Raw genomic sequence first — 22211 nt, 5'->3', positions numbered from 1 at the left:
AAAGCAGAGTCCTCACATGGTTCCCTTCCGTGTGGAACCAAGACCGAATTATCTGACACAAGCACTGAAGACTCCTCTGTAACCCTTGTTTCCACCCCAGTCGGGTCAAGAGCACATTTACCAGAATCGGACTCAGAAGACTCATCCGCCCCCTTTGCACAAGGTGCTCCATCTAATGGCGCAACACCATCACTCCCCGAGGCAGGCACCTCCATACCTCCATGCACCACCCGAGTAGCCTGCTCAGGAACTGCCACAGCACTACTGGAACCCTTATCACTCTGTAGGGGAACCACACACTCAGACGCGCACTCGGGACCACCTCCAACTGTAGCACCACCTCCCTCACAACAGTGGTCTTTAGTATCCGCCACCTTTCCTTTAACAAGGACCACCCGCCTCAAACTCCATCTGGTACCATCTTGCAGTTTAACGTAACCATGACCTACTTTGGTCACAACACAGGGCTTCATAAATTTGGACAAACCCTTAGCTACAAATCTTGGATTTTTCACTACCACCAGATCACCAACTTACACACGCAGGGGTTTCCTCTTGGCAAGCTGAGATTCCCAAAAACGGGATTGTTTAATGCGCACCTTGTCAAGAACTTCCTGCATGTTGATGCAACTTTGCACACCTCCCCCAAGAGCGGCTACCCGGAGTTTAGAGCCTGGTTTCCTACCTCGCATTAATTCAAACGGAGACACACCAGTAAATGATGATGGTGTAACCCTATAAGCCTTTAGAGCCTCAGTCACCACACTGCACCACGGCAAACCATTTGCGAGGGCCAACTGAACCGCCCCTTTCACAAACCGATTCATCCGCTCAACTAATCCATTGGCCTCTGGATTGTACAAGGCCACCCTATGGTGACGAATTCCTAGCTTGGAGAAGAATTCTTGCATGGCGACTGACACAAATTGGGGACCATTAACTGTGACTACTCCAGCAGGAACTCCCTCCCTGTCAAACACCGCCGACAAGAAGTCAATCACCTTCTCAGTGGTGACCGAGGATAAGGCAGTGGCCTCCACCCACTTAGATGTGTAGTCAACCAACACTACAAAATATCTGAAACCTCCTCCCAGAAGTGTCCATGGGACCCATAATGTCTACGGCCACCTTTGACCACACGTCTTGCGGCACTTCTACAGGCTGAACGGGTTGGGGCGACGTCGTCCTACTCTTATCACTGACTGAACAAGCCACACAGCCCTTAACTACTTTCTCAACCTCCTCATCCATCTTGGGCCACCAATACCCTTCTCTAAGCCTTCTTTTCGTCATAGATCTACCGATGTGCCCTTCATGAGCCAACTCCACCAACTTGGCCTTAAGACATTCAGGTGGTATTAACCTGGTACCCCTGGCAATGCCCCACGGACCCACAGACAGTTCAGACCATACTTGTCCGAACGATTTATCCAATTCATGCATGCCAGCACCGGTAGCGAGAGCTGTCTTGATGTTGTTCAACACGGGATCCATTGCACACTCTCTACTCCATTCCTGCTCATTGACGGCCGGAAACGCCTTGGCCACCAACACATATTCATCACTCGTCACAGCCTGTGCTGAGTCTTCCACACTTACATCATGGCGAGGAAAACGAGAGAGACCATCCGCAACCATATTTTTAGTGCCAGGTAAATACTCCACCTTAAAATAATACTCACTCATGTATGCCATCCAGCGCATTACCCTAGAGGATGCCTGGAACAATCCCTTAGATGTCAATACATGCACCAGGGGTTTATGATCGGTGCGTATAGTGTATTCCACCCCCCACAAGAATGTTCTAAAATGTTTGGATGCCCAGATAGCAGCCAAGGTCTCCCTCTCTATGACAGCATATCTACGTTCTGCCTCACTAAGAACCCTGGACGCAAAAGCAATAGGGCGGTACGATCCATCAAAACACTGCTCGAGAACAGCCCCTACACCATACTCACTGGCATCCACTGTCAAAACTGTCTTCCTTGAAGGAGAAAAGGAAGCTAACGATGGAGCCTGGTCCACCTGATCCTTCAAGCCTTCAAATTCAAGCTGGCACGACTCTGACCATTCAAAACGTACACCTTTTTTGAGCAAGGCTCTCATGGCCACTGTCTTGTCGGAGTACGTGGGAATAAACCTGCTATAATATTCAGCCAATCCCAAAAACGACCGTAATTGGTCTTAACTGGTGGGTGGAGACACTTCACATAACGCCTTCACCAATTCAGCCTTGGGATGTATCCCTTTGGCATCCAGTGTGTGTCCTAAATAAGTCACACTCTCCACCCTTATTTTACACTTACTCAATTTGACCGTTAGACCACTCTTCTCCAAAATGCCCAAAACTCAATGCCCAAAACTTGTAGAATCGTCTCATCGTGTTCCTCACGTGACCTGCCCCACACCAAGATATCGTCCTGGAAATACTCCACACCATCCACTCCACAAAACAACTTTTGCATCACTCGCTGGAAAACAGATGCCAAACCAAATGGCATACGCCGGAAACGGAAGGCTCCAAATGGCGTAATGAACGAAGTAAGAGGGCGTGATTCGACGTGTAGATCCACCTGGTGATAGGCAGAGGACAAATCTAAGGTGGAGAAACAAGATGCCCCTCCCACAAGTGAAAGCATTTCGTGTATATTCGGTAAGGGATGCCTGTCTATCCAGATGCTTGAATTTAAATCTCTTAGATCAACGCACATCCTCATACCACCATCGGATTTTCGTGCCAATACAACCGGGGCTAACCACTCTGAAGATTCTACCTCCTCTATTACACCAGCTTCCATCAGCTTTTTAAGTTCTGTCTGGAGACTTTCACGTGCCATGATGGGTACACGCCTAACTCTGTGCACAACGGGAACAGCACTCCTCTTGAGCACGATCTTGTGTGAGAAACCCCGCAACTTGCCCAGGACAGAGGAGAAAACTGACGGAAACCTCTCTTGGAGAGTATCGGCTGTCAACGCACTCCCTTGACTCAAACCACCCTCGCTTCCCTTGCTCACACACAAAACGGGGACAGCTTTGCCAGGGCGAACCTCCATTTCCAGGGCAGCCTGCTCATCCCACCCAATAACTGGATCACCCTTACAAGCTACATAGAGTTTTCCTCTGGTTTTCCGGCCATGAAATTCAATATCAACCCACTCGTATCCCAATACTTTAATCGGAACACGCCCATACGCACATGGATTAATGTCAGACGGATTCAAACTAGACACCTCCTTATGGAACTTAGACTTGTACATCTCAGGAGAAATCATGGTGTAAGGAGAACCCGTGTCGACCAACACACTGAGGGGAACTCCATTCACACTAAGGGTAGCCCACGCACTCTTTTTTGACGGCCCCACACTCAACAGCGAACCTTCTTTTGGAAGCACATCCGCCATAGAAGAGGGACTAACATATCCTACAACAGTTACATTACTATCATCTTCTTCAGGGTCCACCATCCGCACAACTTCCTTCTGTGGAGCAGTCTTACACATCCGGGCAAAATGTCCCCTTCCCTTGCATTTTCTGCACACAACAGCGGAAGCAGGACACTCCCTAGCTCCAGCAACATGACCCCTCCAACCACATTTCTTGCAGAAATCTCTGCTATTCGGCGTCGCTCTTTGATCCTTGTCCCTGGCCCGATTTTCTTCATTCTTGCGTGGCTGAACCATGTGTACAATGTCCGCCTTTTCTGTCACTTCTTTGACGCTCTTCCTTGATTCCTCCAGGGCACGAGCTATTTCTATCACCTTCTCTAACGGAGGATCCTTCTCCGTCCATAATCTCTCCCTTACTTTCGAGTCACTAGTCCTCATCATGATCTGGTCACGAATGTATTCATCCGCCATGCCCGTGAACTTACATGTAGAAATGAGAGTGCGCAGTGCCGTCACATACGAATCAATGTTCTCGCCAGGACCCTGTGCCCTTGAGAAGAAATGATACCTCTCAAGCACAATGTTAGCTCTCTTGCCAAAGCGTGTCTCTAGCTTCTTAAGAGCAGTCTCAAATGCCAAAATCACGGCCTGCCCCCCATCTCCATCTCCTTCGCCTGAAGACAAGGCCAAAACATCCTGACCAGGAAGGTGCCTGAAGACCCTCAAACCCTCCGTACCAAGGCAATTGAGCAGAGTCGCTTCCTTGTCATCATCAGACATTCTGGAACCACCTGACGCTCTCAGGTATACCTTGAAAGTGTCCACCCAAAGCTCCCATGCAATGGGGGGCTCCCCAGGATTGGGGAGGAAGGCTGGAGGTGGGCGAGCATTGCTGTGCTGCATGGTCAATGGAACCGCCATAGCCACTGACTGAGGTCAACGCAATGGAACAGATGAAAATGTCTGCACAACTTCCTTGAATAACAAGGTGCAAACACATACACCCTGTCCTAAACAGCAGACTAGTATGATGAATTACTCCACTAAAACCTTTTACTGGCAGAGAATACGTGAAATGGGTTGTACAATATGGTTACACAGGCAGGCACTAGTCACTTTCCTCCTCTTTGAACAGATGTGGCCAACAGAGGCGTGCAGATCCTGTAACGTCCGCACTCAAGGAGTTGACCCTCCTCTCCTTGAAGTCGATGTAGTGCAGACACACCCACCAATGAATCGGAAGCCTTCGGCTCGCTTCCTCATGTAATGGGCGGAGCCGAACAGCGAGACACCCGTGGTCTATTAGAGCGCCTTCCCGGCTATGAAGAGCGCAGGGCTGTGCCCCCTCCCAGGGTCCACCTCTCACCTGCTATGCTCTTCAGTCCCCGACTTATTTAAGCTGCAAGGCGTCAGCCGCACACACTCCCTCCAGCCGCGCTCGACCTCCTCCGGGAGCGCGGCTCTGCCGGATATTCGGCGAAAGAACAGCGGCCGCTCAGCCGTAGACAACGGCTGCACTCCCCGCCGTGTGCCGCGCTCGACCTCGTCCGGGAGCGCGGCCGGCCGGATCGCTGAAAGTGAAGGTAGCGCTGGCCCAGCTGAAACCAATCACGCCGGGGGCCGCGCTCGACCTCATCCGGGAGCGCAGCCCGGAAGACCAGCTGAGGCACCAGACGATGTTTACGGCTTGACAAGGCGCGTGGGTCAGGGTTGAAGAACCCTCGTCGCCAGTGTAATAACGTAGGATACAGGTAAGTGGAAGTCAGCTTTATTCTTCAACCCAAACACCGTAAACATCCATCCCCTCCCAGCTCCTTTACTTTCAAAACCAACCGCCGCCCCGAGCGTGGAACTCATGAACATTCCACGCGCCTGGAACCTTTGACAAAGGCTCGCGGAAGCGCGAGCAACTACTACAAATACCCTGGGTGTGGGGAGGGTTTGTTCTGCTGTCTGTATAGAACAGGGTTCCTTCATTTTTCTGCGTTGTCTCACTGACTAGATGCCTGCATGTTCATGTATGCTATGCTGAGTATCTCCCTTAAAACTAGACATACTGTAGGCAGAGGTCTTCTGTTTCCCCCTGCGCCACCCATGGGGTGTGCAGCCACATGCCTGCAAAGGGGGGGGATCCAGGACCTTTTGAAAAATGAGAAAATACTTCTTTTTTTTCCGCCTCCCTTAACTGTGAAGGGCGAGCCACTGGCCCCCTATGCACATTCTCAGTCAGTGCAACGTGGTGGGGCGTGGCCACGAAACGTAGCTCGGACATGCACTTCCCTGCATTTGGATCGCGTGTCCAGTCTGCATTGTTGGTTCCTGCTGATGCCGCCAGCGTCTTCTTGCCGGGTAAGGGATGCCGCTTCTCAGCTCACCCCTCCTCACCACAGTTGGAGTGGGTGCTGGGAAGTGAGCATTTCAGGCATTTCCTGGTCGCTCTGCTCCCTTCTCCCCTGTGGACCCACGAAGGCGAACGGACAGGGAGAGGAGGCGAGCTGGGGGGCCAGATTACTGCACTGCTAGTCCCCCTGCACCCTTCTCCCTCTGTGCCCCCACCTTGGGGGGCCACGGGGGAGGAGGCGAGCGGGGACGTAATCGAGCATTGCCGGTGTTTGATATCCGACTCCCCCGCAGCAGATTTCTGGAATCCAGCTATCTGCCATGGGGAGCCGGATATTAAACACCGGCCCCCCTGCTTTGGCTGCCCCTCTGCCTCATCGCCCTTCTAGTCCGAGATCCGGCATCAAATGTTCCGTATCTAGGGACTCGGCCTGCCTCAGCCATGACCAGGCTTGGCGAAGCCCCCAGCTTTGCCGAGGGAAGCTGGGGGCTCGGTGACCTAATCTTTGCTGTGATCCTTTCCCCAGCCGTCACTCGTGCATTTCCTTGTTTGGTTTTCTCATCCCGTTTTGTTTTCTTCTGACCTGTCCTGAAAGGGACACCATGGGAATGAATAAACCATGAACATCAGTGGGGCTGGGGGCATCACTGTTGAAAGCAGGCATTCTACATGCTGCACACACTATTGTTCAAATGTGCATGTTACATATTCTTAGGAAAAACGCCATTTCCAAACTCAAAAACGCTGCTGACGCTTGCCTTCACTAGTTTTCTTTTAAATGTTGTTTTTGTGTGGGAGAGCACTACACCAATACTTTGTAATTTGTGTGCCCCTTGCTTTGTGTTTTATCACAGTTTATATTTACACCACACCTTAGGCTAATTGAATCCCATGGTGCTTTTCGTAAGGCCATCAAAACCAAGCTCTTCGTGTAAACCTGCAGGCTCCACGTGCACATCCTAAACAATCTGTATGTTTACTGCTAATGTATGTACCAATGTGTTCTGTAACATGTAATTTCAAGAATACTTGATGGGCGGCTTTTTGTAACCCTTAAATATGCTTTCTTACGATCCATTTTAAGCGCCTCAATGCCCTTGGGCTGTAGAGCGCTCTACAAATGTTAAAAGGATGTTATGTTTATCCAACTGGTTAATCACAAATGAATGTTTTTGTGGTGCTGACAGCAGTTATTAGGAAATACTGGCTTCATGGGTGTCAACTTTTGATTTTTCACAAGAGAGACAGAAATGCCCCTGCCCAGCCCACCCCCTGGCCAAACACATTTTATAGCACTTCATTTTTTTTGCAAAAAGTCATTCCATTAACACGTTTTTTTGTGTGTATGTATATATATATGCTTAATACCCAGGGGTTTGGTTTCTAGGCGCGGATCCAGGGGATCAAACCTGTGGTGCTCCGTGTTGTCTTGCTTCCAAGGCAAGCACGTTGCCCCTGAGCTCTCCTCCCAAGACATTATTTGAGGGGTTACATTTAACCTTAAACAAGTACAATATATCCATACACAATTATATTTTGCATATATAACGTCTCGGAAATGGTCTGTCAACCTGCTGTGCTACCCCGGTAGCCATCTACTTTAGAGCGAGTCTGTGCATTGCTTGATATACTAAAAATCACTGCATTACCAACAGTACTTTGGGTGCACCACTGCCTTAGCCGTGAATTAAAGTGGAATTCATTGGCACCTTGTGGGAGTGCTGTTGAGCTGGACTTTCTATCCCGACGTGCTTCGATGGAGATCTCGGAATTGTGCTATTTTGTTACGGATCGCTAATTACACCTACTTGTGACTTTTCCCCAACAGCCTGTGGTAGGCACCTCATTGACTTCTGCCTTTTTATAACGGCATAGCTTTTGGACAACCCACTCTATACTTTTGCAGCACACAAAGCCCTGCCCCTCTCCCAGAAGCCTTACTTATATTCTGGCGTGCACATCACATGAGTGCTTGCGAGTGCTGTTCAGCTGAACTCTTCTTCCCCATCATCCTTAGTGCAGCAGAATGCCCACCCTTCCATGTAAAGCGAAATGGCACTTTATAATCTTAAAACCGCCATGCCTGCTCATGCAAATAAGCTTCTTGGGGTTCAACAGTCAGAAGCACCAATAGACTTGGAGGAAAACACTGATGCTGGTCCAAAAATCAAAGGTCAAAATCCCTAGTGCTGATATTGGGCAATTCTGGCAGCCTAGAATGTGAGGGTGATTTCCGACTGTGTCCCCAGATATGCCTGTGAATAAACGTATACCGCCCTTGCAACCTAACACCTTGCCTAGCGGCAACCCCACCCGGTGTAATGTCACCTCCACGCATCACATAACTGATGCTGAACTGTTAGCTTGTCCTACCCTGTGCTGCATCTTCATCAACGTACCCAAGGCTATAGTTGAAACTGCATTACCTAACCTGGCAATGGCAACTCCAGCAACCATAGAAGCTGAAATTCATGCAGTTGACAAAATGGAAATTCCTACTTTGCACTCTCGGATTGTTAAAAACATGGTGAGAAACATGTCCTGCCTAGAAACCCCTCATAAACCGCACCCTGTGTGTATGAGCTTTAAATCATGTGACGCTTCTAGTGATTTACCGAATGACGTTGCCTCTAAAGGGCAGCACATTATGGGCCTAATTCACAGAGCATTATCAAATGTGGTTTTGCTATTAAAAAACACTTCTGTGAATTAGGCCCTGTCTGAAACTCAATTCGAAACTCTGCCAAATAATCATCTGATTAACTTGTCAAAATCTCCAACTCTATATCCGGACTCGCCCAATTCATCTCCTATGTCCTTTTGTGAAACCTACCCCGAGACACTCCTTTGGGTTAAAGCAGGCACCCATTCCTTTATATGAAACTACTGTGAATGCTATGAATAATGCTTTATAGCATAACAAAAGTCTTTGGGGGGAAAAGTCGCATACCAATAGCCACAGAATTAAACCATCATCAGATCTATTAAAAAGATCGTACATCGCCAGCTATATTCAATCCTGCTGGTGAGCTATCCAATGTGGTCTTGCAACCCCGCTGTGACAATCGGTGTAGGTTCCCTCTCAACAGAGAATATTGTAACAGCACATGTAAATTATTTGAAGGTTACTGTGGGGGGCCAGCAGCTATGGGAGACCCCAACTCCTCCCATTTGGCCCACAGGAATGCAACAAAGACCCCAGCAGGCAGCCACATGTTACAAACTGCGTTTATTTCTGGGCAGCAAATGAAGAACACACAGAGATTCGTGCACATCGAAGTCCAGGCGCCGTCTCCCCCGGGCCCCCTGACTTGGATCAGCTCCCAGAAACCTATCTCATCCTGCTATTGGCTGCTAAGTGATAGGTTACCTATGTAGTCCTTATAGGGAGCCTGATAATTGGACATTGGATGTTTGCGTCAGTGGGTTGGTTTAGCTGTGCCACCCCCCCATTACCTAATTCTAAAATTGTTGCAGTATGAATCTGTTCCCATCGGTTTTTAGCTGAAACAGGCTTTTTCGCCCCTGGGCTCTGTGTTCATTGGCCAGAGCTGAGCCATTCTTGTTACAATTATGTTTCAAATGGTGAGTCTTGCGAAAATGTCTTTTGTTCCTAGAAAAACACACACTGGGCTCTGGATGCTCTGCTGTGGCTTACTCATATTTGTGAAGAATTAAAAAATGTTCTGCCCGCCTGAGTTCACTGTCGTTCAAGGGAAGCAATCTTACTGTGCAACCTTGGCTGCTCGTGGGTTTGCGAGGAGCATTGATGAAGGCATCACAAATCCCCACTGCAGCTGGTGTTCAGTGAGAGAAATGAACTTGGCTGTAATTTTCCTGAAACATGGCTTTACAATGTGCAATTAGATCATGTTAATCAGGGATTCTTGTGTTTTGTAGATTATGGTATTGCTGCATTGATTCTAACGTAGCATGGAAGTTGCAATGTTGGTGAAGTGGGTGTCTTTCAGCATATTTGTCACCCATGGGTGCGCTGGGGCTTGGTTCAAATGAGTGCGCTGCTTATTCTTCCTGCTGCTGTCTCTTCATCCGCCTGGGGTGAGGGGGCAGGAGTTTGATCTCGATTCTCCCTCTTCATTACTATACAACCTGATCCAACATTCTCTACAACAATAGTTGAAATTATGCAAACGTAGGATCCAGTGTTTGTTTCAAATCGCAAAAAGAAAACCACACGTTCTAATATTGTAACAAAAAAACCCAATCATCCCATAACGAGTAAATCGAAAAAGGATTAATTCCACCAGTCCTATCTCATCTAACAATCGAACAAAAATGTATTCAACACAAGAGCAAGTTGAGTTCAAGAATCCGACCCAACGCGTACTGCCCTTAAATAAATCGCCTACTCCACTGTGGAGCCGGCCTTACCAGATGATGGTAAGGCCGGCTTACCCCCCCCCCCCCCCCCCCCCCATGATTGAAGACAAGAATTGGGAATCGAGCAATGAGAACACAAAAGGGCACGCATATCAAAGGCACCTAAATATGACCGTCAATTCAACTTGCAAAATAGGTTGTGATCATTTATAGCAATCCACAAGTAAACCTCTGAGCTAGCATTTTGGAGGGCATTCTAATTTGCATTTAGCACGTTTGCATTCCATTCACAAAGACTGATAAAACATCGACATCCCTGACTAGACTAGAAAAAAATCTTGAAGCTATCAGATACGTTTTCACTAACAATGAAAGACAAAGAGGAGATCCATTTCCTAATAGAACTATACTAACTGCCTTCAAAATAATCCCTAAATTATAAGTCACAAGATATCAAATCCTCTACTTTTACTAACAATCGAAGGATGGACACAGAAGTTGACTGTGCCCTCTCAATTTTTAAGGAAACAATATGGGGCGCAAAAGACAATTTAGATCAAGAAGGCTTTATACTATGTCATCAAAACAAGAGTCAGAGAAGTATTTACGTCAAGGTCTGACAGGATACCTTTCTCAAAACCCACTATTGCAGAACCCCTAATCCTTAACTGTGAGGGCAATAGAGCACACCTTAAACGAGAAGTATACTTTAAAGACCGTCAACAGCACTCACGGGGAAACATGGGCCTGGCTTAAGAAAGCAATTGGTGATGCCAATTATGGAAAAAACCATTAATGCCAAACGATTTCCTCATCTCACACTTTGAAGATGGCTGTCTGGACGACCAGAGGATCTATATCTCATGCGACCCAGTAGAAAAATCCCCCTTCGGCTGCCTATGAAATCATTATACTACAAGAAACCTGGATAACCATAGAACCAACATGGCTGAATTATGAAATATGTTGGACACCTGCCATTAATTGAAAGGCAGGCCTCTTAGTGGCAGGTAAATTGGATATACATTGCAATATATCATTATGGGCTTCTCCCCATCCCTGTATACAACTATCTAAACTTCAGTCATCAAATCTTGTGAATCTTATTGGGTCTTGCGCAGCCATCTTGAATCTGTACTGGAACTCAGCCGTGATAGCAGATGTTGAATTTATTGATTGTCAATCAAATGCTAGATCTTATTGCAAATGAATTGGACCCGTACACAACGCTACTTGTTGGAGATCTACATATAAGATGTATTACTGCAAATGAACTTCTGCTAACACAGATGGCACTAGATGGATGAATCTAATGTTAGAAAGGAACCTCACACTGCTAAATGGAACGATTGAGGGTTATACCCCCCCCCCCGCCCAACATGGAAGAGAGAGAAGTAATCTTATCTGCCATTCTAGAATTTCATATCGACACACATTTTGTCATTCCCACAAGAGACAGCGATCTTAATATCTTAGAAAGCATATGGGAACACAGATGACTCTCCATTCTCGATAATATTACAGACCTGCACTTGAAGTATCAGAAGGGAGAAACAGGATTAAATGGACTGAATCCAAAATGGATTTCCTATTAGATAGGAAAGGAAGAATCTGTAGATACTAAAATAGAACCACCCTACTACACGGGCACCCTCCATATTTGTTGATACCTCAACCTGGATCTCGTCCAAGCATTCTTCAAAAACACACATTCGACCCTGTCATTTAAAAAAAAAAAAAAGAAAGCGAAGATGAGGAGAGAATTAAAGGATAAAATTTACCACCTACATGGACTATTTTATAAAAAAAAGCTGCCAATATTCGTACCACCTACAAGAATTTTCTAAAACAACTAAGGTACAAGAAGCTGGTGAATCTGTGCTTGTGGCACTAGTATAGAAATCGAGTAGCCAGATATGGCGCCTGCTTAAGGAGGGCACTGATACAGCATCACTTTTATTCGGTGTGATAGGTGAACAAACCTGGGTCGCCTACTTCACCACCCTATTTGCTGATCCCATGTAAAAATGAATTAAGCTCATTGATAACTGAGCACGTTGATATTCTCGTGCAAATCAAAAAAGAGCACTGGCGCCTGATGGACTTTCAAATGCTATTTTGAAAGCCCATCCTGCACAGTGGACCTCGATTTTGGACCTTCATCTTGGAAACAATCAATATTGATTCCAATATGCAAATCATAACACACTATCGGCTGATTGCCCTTTTGGACATCCCTGGAAAAATCGTCACCCAACTAGTTCTTAGAGACCTTAACAAATGGCTGAATCTACAGCCCTGACGGATGTCCATCAATCTGAATTTGTATCTGATCTGGGCACCCCCCTCAATGTACTCATCCTCGGCATTACAAGTATTATCATTAAATATATAATTATATGCTTTTGACTCCATCACAAGAAATCTCCTATGGCAGAAATTACTGGAAGCAGGATATCTGTCCTACATTCTTAATTTACCATCAATTTTACTCCAATACATCTATCCAGTGAAACTAAATCAAGACCGACTTTTATCCCAGTCCATTTGTACTCTCTGTGGTCTTAAACAGGGATGCATTATGGCCTCAACTCTTAACTTTTACATTACAGACATAAACCACCATCTAGAAACCACTAGATCACCCCCCCCCCCTTAAATTTGGACAATATCCGATAGCGTGGCTCCTCTACGCAGATCTCATTTTAGTAGATCAGACACCTATCGGTTTGCAGAGACAACTACATATGTTGCAAAAAAATATGCATCAGAAAATACTCGCAAATTGAACATCCTGATAATGCAATGCACCTCACGTAATACAAATTTCTACCCAAGTGGTCAATCGGAACACAAAATCTTGACCTCCTTCATGAATACAAATGTTTAGAGCAAAACATCAGTGATAATAGATCAGACCATACAAACGTAAAATAAAAGATAAAATGGAATCGTTGTGTTCCCAAGCTATATTATTATACCGAAAATATGTCAAATTCTCTTATCTGCCTGTGATAAATTTCTACAAACAAAAATCATACCTGTAGTAATATATGGGGCCCAGGCTAAACTACCTGAAAACACCACCCAGACTGGGGGCTATCTAGAAGGTGTGTTCTGTGTTGTACCCATACCTAAAAGCTTCCCTATCCAAGTGGTCCATCATGAACTGGGACTCGTATTGCTCAGTGCCGCTGTGTCTTGGCATGCTCTAATGCTTTTCAGAAAATGCCTAATTAAATCAATGTTTGAATATACTTTAATACCAGTACTGGCACTTACGTGGAAATGCCGCTGTGTCTTGGCATGCTCTAATGCTTTTCAGAAAATGCCTAATTAAATCAATGTTTGAATATACTTTAATACCAGTACTGGCACTTACGTGGAAACAAAACTGCATGATAATCGTGAATCAAGCAGACATTGAAGAAAATGTCTTAATCGCTAACCCTGATCATGCAAAGAAAAAACATTGGTATTTTGATTGGAATGTTCAATACAAGGTTTTTACTATTGGGCACTTTGGGGACAAACTGGCCAATCAAATTTAAATTCTGACCTATTTGCTGAGTTTTCCAGACCAAAACTAGTGCACTCATTTAATGAGATTGCGTTTTAATTTATGGCCCCCAAAAGTACTGCTAGCAGCAACTCGATTGAGAAACCAGGAAATAAATACTATGCATATTTTGTTACTTGAATACTCAACCTGAGACCTTAGAACATCTACTTGTACACTGCACTAATCTCACTAAGTTAAGAATATTTTCACCAATTCATCAAATGTTGCTTATGATATTAACACCCACTGAATTTCTTCAAATATAGGCACAATTATATATTTGTTTTTATCGGGACTGAACATCTAATGGCAGTCTATTTGGCAAGATTTGTCGGAATAAACCTCTAAAATGTTAATATTGTGCAAACATAGCTACAGTATAATCTTGCACGCTTACCTATCATCCTAAAATAACAATAATTTTGTAGCCCGCTTTGTCATCGTCCTTCTACAACATGTGTACAATGATTGGAATTGGCCGCATCTTGTTAGCACGAAACCCAATTTAAAAAAAATATATATAATGAAATCGATCTTTGTTTTCTGTTAACACGAATTGCATTGTTCATCTTGTCACATTGCTAAGACTGTTAAAAATAGGAATTGTATGTTGCTAGCGTGTATGATGCACACACTAAATTGTATGCAAATATTACTGTAATTTAATATGATTACCATGATGCTATTGATTTTTCATTTTGATTTGAAAGGTTATTTACAACCAAACTTAAAAAAAAAGTAATGTATATATTCCTGCTGTGGGTGCCAGGTCTTCGTCTGCGTGGGGCACCATATGTTGCAGAGAAGCCAGGTGCCCTTGTAGGCGCCCTCGAATGTGGCATGACAGCCGCGGCAGAGTCTGCTGCTACTTCAACGCTGTCAACAAACTGAAGTAAAAGCCAAATGGCTATTACTCAATGTTTCCGAAAGTTAGCTCTGTCGGTTAAGCACTTCTTTTGATTCTATGTAAGATATGTGGATGAATGACTGGAATGCCAGCAGGCTGGACTTTTCAACTATTATAGGCAGGGAATAGAAGGTAAATTGTGGCAAAAATGTTTCCAGTAAAAGAATTGTGGTTTAACCGGTCAAGGTGTACCCCAGGGGCGTGGGGGATATCCCCTGCTCACCTTAAATGGTATAATGGCTCTGGGGGTGTCCCCTGCATCCTTTACATGATTGTGATGGCAAAACCACAGCATTTGTGCCACGATCTTGTGTATACCGAGCCATTTTTGCTGCGATTTTAAGACATGGAACCGAATAGAAAGGGTGGATGCTTTGCGCTCTATCATTTATTTGACTATGAGTCGCGTTTTCAGTATGTGCTCTCTGCCAGCTGGGGTGGACTGGTCTGTAGGATCTTTGGTGATTTCACAGTACGACCCTGCACCCTAGGTCCCTTTGTGTTGCAGGGAGGCTGTGCGCTGACTGGTCTAGTGTAGTGCTTAAATATTGGTAGGGTCAATCTGGTACATCTATAATCTTTATTTATATATTTTTATTGTACTTTTTCAATTGCAGGAACTTTCATCATTCCATCTAGGACAGCAAAGTCCCCAGCAGCAGTGGCACCATAAAAAATCCTGACATCTGTAGTAGGACTTGCCGATGGTAAGAACGCCTTTTTTTTAAAAACTATTTTGCTGTGAGTGATGGTGGCAACGTGCTCGCCTTGGAAGCAAGACGACACAGAGCAACACAGGTTCGATTTTATGTTTATTTTTTTTTTTAGGAGAGTAATTGTAATTGGTTACATGCTTAATACCCAGAGCTTTCCAAGCGCTGACGTCCCCCCCCCCGGGCAGCGTTTGGAAACCTCCTGGTATTAAGCGTGTAACCAATTACAATTACTCTCCTGGTTTCCCAGCGTTAGGGCCTGCTTACTAGCTGATGCCTAACACCCAAGAGCTGGTTTTAACCCCTGCTCATCTAATCTTAATTTTGAAGTCTTAGGTGGATCCATGTATCCTTGACCAACTGTTTTCATTGCAGCATCGCTCCAAGTGTTGATGTATCAACCTAACCACCTGTGTCGCAGCAAGAAAAAAATCCAGTGAAGCACTTGACCTAGTCATGCAGGCAGGTAAGGATTTATTTTCCGTATGTACCATTGGTTGAGTAGAAGTGCTGAAGGTTTAAATCAGCCCTGTGCAATGTGCATCCAGGTGTGGTTTTTACTGCAAATCTGTGGCCTAGTCCAGGACCACGCTTTTAAAAAAAAAAAAAAAAAATAGAAACAAGAAACCGCGCTAAGACATCACGATCAGAACAGGGAGTCTTCGGAGACTTGTATCAATGTCCAACCAGCATGTCTGACCCATTTTTGTAAGGGATTTTTTCCCCCTAAGCTTTTCGCCTGGTTCCTTTGAGTCTTTGCATGTGGTGTTTGACATTTTAAATCTTTTTTTTGTTACGCATTTAAAATTTTTGAATACAAATTGTTTTTAAAAAACGAATGTAATGTTAAAGGATATTGCACACTATCACCAACGGAGTGGTTCCCTGGCACTCTGGCGGTTCTGGAAAGGGGGGGGGGTGAGTGAGCAAGCGGGAAAAGTGCAAGAGAGCAGTGATGTGACAGTCTCAACCTAGTTAACACTGTTCGCTGGGCTAGGGGGTAGACGTTGTGTGCTGTTGTGCAAGCCTATGTGCGGTTTGTTTTGGGATAGGGTTGTGAGTTTGCAAGGTGTATGCAGAGGGGTGAAATTATTAGTGGGTTGGTTATTGGCATCGCTGTTGTGATGTACTAGATTTACATGTTCTTACTGGATGTGGTGCGTGAATATTTCTATCTAGATCGGTACTGGCTAATCCTTTCTATATGTGATGCCCGCAAAAATTTAAGAATTGTATCAAAGTGTGGCGCTGGCTTCGAAAATCCTGTCTATATGGCAAGGAAGCTAGTGTTCACAATTCTATTGAAATTTGGGTTTGATAGGAACCCTGATGCAGTCTAGATGAGGCACTAGCTGACATTCAGAATCCTATCTAGTTGTGATGCAGGCTATTATTTACAGTCTTATCAAAGTGTGGCACATGCTGACATTCGCAATTCTGTCCGAGTCTGTTCACTATTCCATCTGAGTGTGGCACCTGCTAACCTTGATAATCGTATCTGGATGTGACTCAGGCCAATGTGCACAATTCCATGTAAGTGTGGCATATGTTATCATTCACAGTTCCATTCTGTGGGATATGCTAACCTTCACATTACTATCGAGATGTGATGCAGGCTTATGTTCATGATTCCATCCAAATGAGTTCACAAATTCTATCCAAGTGTTGCACATGCTGACATTCACGATCCTATCTAGATGCGACACAGGCTAATGTTCACAATAAAGTGTGGCATATGCTAACATTCACAATCCCATCTAAGCGTGCATGTTAGGTAAAGTTTGAATGCAGTACCCTCTGGGACCACTACAGACAACAGGTTTAAGCAAAACCAACCTCTGGTATAAGTCTGTACCACACAATTCTGGTAATGGGGCTGAGTAGCCAGGCTTATCTCAAGAGGGAATGTGAGCTGTAATGATGTTACACAGAGGTCTACAATCACAGGTGTTCAAATAAACCCTTACACTCAAGGTTTCTTGGTTAAAAATACTTATTAATAACCATTCAATAGAATGAGGCAATTATATCATACACACACATCCACTTCAATGTCAATTCAGAAATCCTTTTCAAGAGGAGTAAAAGGCAAAGATTATTAGAACATGAAAGGTTACAATATTCTTAGACAGTGCAAATATTTAGAGTTCACCAGACGAGTCAATTCAATAGGCTAGGCCAAAGACAATGGGCTAAAATCTTGGATAGGACAAAGCAGTTTTGGTAGTTAAACGGAAAAGTCTCTGCAAAAGTTATTAGGAATATTTGTAGCAAGAAGATCATATGTTGGGTCACAAGCTGATTAGGCCTGTGAGTAGGGAAAGTTTAAAGCACTTTCACCGCTAGAGGTAAGTGCTCTGTCTGTTTTTTACAGTACCTTAGAAAAAGAGGCAGCCAATGACTTCTGTTCCTGGCAGATCTCACTGTTCCTGGGCCTCAATCGTGGGGACAAGGAGGACGTCGGGGGGACTCCTGCACTGGGACTGATCAAAAAGCTTGCAACTGGCAAATCTTCGATTCCGTTAGCTGTAAATCAAGCACACAAACTGGTGTCCCTCTCCCTGGTTATTCGGTTTCCTGCACACTCAGAGGAAAATACAACCAGCTCTGAGATAAGGTGTCCAGGTGGCTTCTGGTCGAGTTGATTGGTGACACCAACTCAAAGGGAGAAGTCGTCCTTGCAGGGGCTTCTCTGTCGAGGTGAACTTGATTTGGACCTGCAGCAGGGCTTTACCCGGCAAACCAACGGCCCAGGAGTTGCAGTAGCCGTCCTCTTCAAGCTTGTCTTCGGTTCTTTCGTTCCAGTAGTCGACTCTGCCTTCCAAGCCAAGAGTCTCGCCTTTTATTCAGTTCTTTCCCATTCATTTCAGCCTAGCTGTCACTCACCCAGCAGGGTGGCTGTCCTTACTGGACAGTCAGCCAGCTAATCACCACAGAGTGCATTTGGGTCACCTAGGAGACTAAGCACAGGGAGTTTCGGGCACTTCCCTCACTTCTGCCCTCTATTGTAAGATAGCTGGGTCTAGGAATTTAAGTCAATTTCACTTTACCTTCTCTGGGAAACAGTAGTTTATCCCAGAGAAGAAGGTATTTAAACCTTGGGAGAGCCTGGAAAGGCTTCCCTGCGCCACTGCTGAGGGTGCTGTGTGCCACAAAAAGAATGCCTATGGAGTTGTCTAAACTCCATAATCAAAAGAAACAAACACAGAAAACAAACAATTAAAAAGTTCCAAGTCCCAAAGTTTAGCAAAAGAGCTGGAGGGCTCTAAGGTGGGAGGAATTGGCACATTTATGAGAATTCTTCCTAACATTCACAATTCCATCTAAGTGTGGCATATGCCAGCAATCACAGTTCAGAGGTAGGGTACTGTAGAGTGACAGTTTTTTTGGAGTAACGTAATTGCTCTACTCCCCACCCATGCCACACTTACTTTGGTGGTTGGTGGCTGGCCACTGGCTTCCCTGCGGACACTCACTGGAGCTGCCCCTGTTGGTGCTGCCCTTTGCCTTGGAGCCCTTAGCCGCAGGGGCTGCTGGGCAGAGGTCTGCCTCGGGAAGGTCAGGTATGACTATCAGGTAGCCAACCGGGGGGGGGGTGGAATCATTGGTAGGAGGTGGGGGGGGGGGAGAAAAGCATGGGAAACGAGTCGGGAGGGAGACGGAGAGATGGGGAACAAGGCTCCACTTGGCCAGGAGATATTTTAACTATTTTGTAAAACGGGCCCAAAGTAGTCCTGTGGCCTTTCTACTCACCTGGTCTGGGTAAACAAAGTGGCGAGGTGGCCGGTTGCTAGGCCTACACTCAAGATACAGGCTCCTTTTTTTTAGATGGATCATTGGTTGGTACTAAGTGAAAAGATCTTTTCACTGTACCGATTTTGGGGGGGTTTAAGTCGATTTAGAAAAAATGCTCCGTGACTGCACAGATCGGTCTTTCTAATCAACCCTGGACACACGAGTGTGCGCAGGGGCTAGTCGTCGCAGTAGGCAGAGGTGAGTTTTGGACTGTATTTATTTATTCACATTTATAAAGCGCACAAACGGCCCTTGGGCATCGTGGCGCTGTTGCAATACAACTTACTTAGTTGCGAGAGTAGTACAGAAAAGTGACAATGATGACAGTAATAGACATTAATGGGTACAAACACACACTAGAATTACATGTTAAAGGAATGAGTTGGCAGTGTGTTCATTGGTTACAGTGGAACAATGTAAAAACTATTGACAATTACAGATTTAGTTAAACAGTTTAGTTTTAAGGGCTTTCCGGAAGACTGTGTATGATGCTTCATTTCTGAGTGCTGTGGGCAAGGCATTCCAGTGTTTGGGCACTAGATGTTGGAAGCTGGAGCATCCAGATTTAGTTCTTTTGAAGGTGGGGGATGTACATCATTTTAGCATGGTGAGATCGAGTGGGTCTGGCAGATGTGACCAGAATAATATTTTCTGGTAGGTAAGGGGGGAGCAATTTGGGAGAGGCACTTGTGTGTGGTGGCCATTAAAAAATGTGGCTTCGGTACCGGCAAATGCGTTGGAAGCTTCTTACCAAATCTGGGCGAAAACAGTCTTTACAGATACTGAGAAAGTAATTATGCCAACATTTCTCACTGTCAACTGGGTAATGCGTGGTGACGGTGCAGCAGAGAAATGCAAAAGTATCCTTATGTCTGACATCACAATTTTCCACCACATCACTGATCTGTCCTTTGATATTGGTACAGAATTGTAATTGCGCTTGAAACAGTTGGATGAGGCCACTGACCTTTCAATAGAAGCACAGTTAATTGCTTATGTGAGGTACTGCCATGGAAAAGAAATATTGGAGGATTTCTTATTTTGTAAACCAATTCAGGGCAGAGCAACTGCATCTGTAGTCTTTGACATTAACTACTTCCTAGTTCCCACTGCCTAAAGTGGGAGGCTTGTGTTGGTATTTGCACAGATGGTGCTTCATCAATGTGTGGTGCTGAGCTGGGTTAAAAGCAAAAGTGTTGGCAGTAGCTCCAGATGTACTGTGGATACACTGTGTGATAACACTGGGAAGCTTTGCCTGTGTGCAATATGGGGAATTAACTTTCAGAGGTGCTGACTTCTGTTGTAAAGATTGTACATTGTATAAGATGCACCCCACAAGAGCCCGTCTGTTTACCATACTATGTGCAGAAATGGGAGCCGAACATGCTTTGTTTCACACAGAGCTCAGGTGGCTCTCTAGGGGAAAGGATTTAAATTGCGTTTATGAACTTGGGAACAAAGTGAGACACTTTCTCCTGGGTTTAGATCAGAGGAAAGAAGAGCCTTTGATGCTCTTGAGGAGACAGAGTATGATCTTTCATATGTTGCTGAACTAATAGGAAGCCATCTCGGAACAATTACTTTCCAGGGGACAGTTGTAACATCAATGACTGGGTGGTTCAGCCTTTCCTAGCACACGTTAGGGGCCCACCTCCCGAAGGAACTAATGGAGCGTCAAGAGCATAGAAGCACAGTGTCAGGGAGGGACCTCAAGATATTAACTTGCAGTCTGCACACCACTAACTTACAATGTTTGGTTCTTTGTGCAGGTAGATCGGATTGCACTAACATGCCAGTTTAGTGCTTGTGGGAACTCTAGGATACAAGAAACAAGCACAAATATAGGCAAGTATTGCTTTGCTGTGATCTGAACAAGCCCTTTGGGGAGTTTGGTTTAGGTGCAAATTTGCCTATAAGGCTGCCTTTTCAGTAATACTTTCAGGCATTTCTTTGATAGGAGAAATCCCTTTTCAGCATGTACTTTAAATTGCACGTATGAATTACAGACTATGTACAGAGGAAGATTGGTTATGGCTATGTAATGACGGCCCGAGACGCAGGATTGGTTGAGTTGTCATGACACCTGCCTGAGCAAAGGTGTGCTATGATTCTCACCTTGCCTCTTTGCTGCTTCCTGATCCCGACGACAATGCTTGAGGCTTTATCATCTGCCTCGCCATGCTGCCTTTCCATCTGATATTACTGGGGTAAACCTGGTTTTATTATTGCAGTGCTTGTTGGTGCGACATGATTTTTGAAGAGAAGAAATGCTTTAAAAATGACTTTCGCTGCACTACGAGGATTCCACAAGATCAGCAGTGTTTTCTCACTCCAATGCCTTTGCTGTCGGATTGTAGGCATCTTGCAGCCCTGCCTCATTGTTTGCTGCCACTTTTTTTTCCTTTCAATTGGACCTACTGTCTGGACCTCGCCTCCTCCATTTTCTCCCTCCCCCTCCCCCTCCTATTGGTTGCATTTGGCTCTTAAGCCAATCATAGCAACCGGGAGGCGGAAGCCAACCACCCCCACTACTACAAAGGCCCCTCCCTGCCCCCGGAACGCTGCCTGTGGCCCCCTACCTGGTCCTCGTGATGTCTGTTGGCCTGCCCCCCTGGTCCCCTTGATAGCTGCCCCCCTTCACCCTTCCCTTGCTTTGCCTGATCTCTTCTTTCCTGCTTTCCCCACCCCCTCCACCTAATCGATGCAGGAGTTGTCATGGTATGGTTCACCATCACCGACCTGTTGCCAACACTTGGATTTGACTTTGTGGACACATTGACTCTTGGTGCTTTGCCTTCACATGCTGGACCTCCCCTGCATCTCGTACGAGGGGTGGCCCTGAATCGGGCTGTGCCCATCGTCATCTTGACTCCTTGCTTACATTTTCTGTTCCCTGCAACATTGTATTTGCTCTCCCCTATGCTTCTCTGCACTTCTGTTTTACTCTTTGTTCTCCTCTTTGTTCTTGTCTCCTCTCTCCTCCCGCTCTCCATTACTTTTTCTGTGCACTCTTATCAGAATTGTTCCCGGACCTAGTATGATTGCAACAAATGTTTGTCTCCTCCCCTTCCTTACGAGCACTATCTGAAATGTTGTCAGTTCTAGTACGATAGTCGGTTGTTTTGGTCCTCTCCTCCTTTCTCCTCCCCCTTCTCCCTTACCT

At 45.5% G+C, this 22211-nt stretch overlaps 1 protein-coding gene and 1 long non-coding RNA gene across 2 annotated transcripts in view; one reads left to right on the top strand and one right to left on the bottom strand.

The window, feature by feature from the left end:
* The window catches only part of GPR19 (G protein-coupled receptor 19), a 279024-nt gene that overhangs the window by 179570 nt on the left and 77243 nt on the right, over positions 1 to 22211 (bottom strand). The window lies entirely within an intron of this gene.
* Positions 1 to 22211, top strand: part of LOC138513652 (uncharacterized) — a 32279-nt gene that overhangs the window by 1125 nt on the left and 8943 nt on the right. Inside the window, exons 2-4 of the long non-coding RNA XR_011281792.1 lie at positions 15158 to 15247; positions 15629 to 15719; positions 20818 to 20893. This is a non-coding gene — a long non-coding RNA (uncharacterized lncRNA). The remainder of the gene's footprint in view (positions 1 to 15157; positions 15248 to 15628; positions 15720 to 20817; positions 20894 to 22211) is intronic.

The sequence above is a fragment of the Ambystoma mexicanum genome, chromosome 12 (assembly GCF_040938575.1).
Source record: "Ambystoma mexicanum isolate Mex_15411 chromosome 12, UKY_AmexF1_1, whole genome shotgun sequence".
Classification (NCBI taxonomy): domain Eukaryota; kingdom Metazoa; phylum Chordata; class Amphibia; order Caudata; family Ambystomatidae; genus Ambystoma; species Ambystoma mexicanum.
The sequence above is the reverse complement of the archived record's forward strand: the minus strand, read 5'-3'. Positions and strand labels throughout refer to the sequence as shown.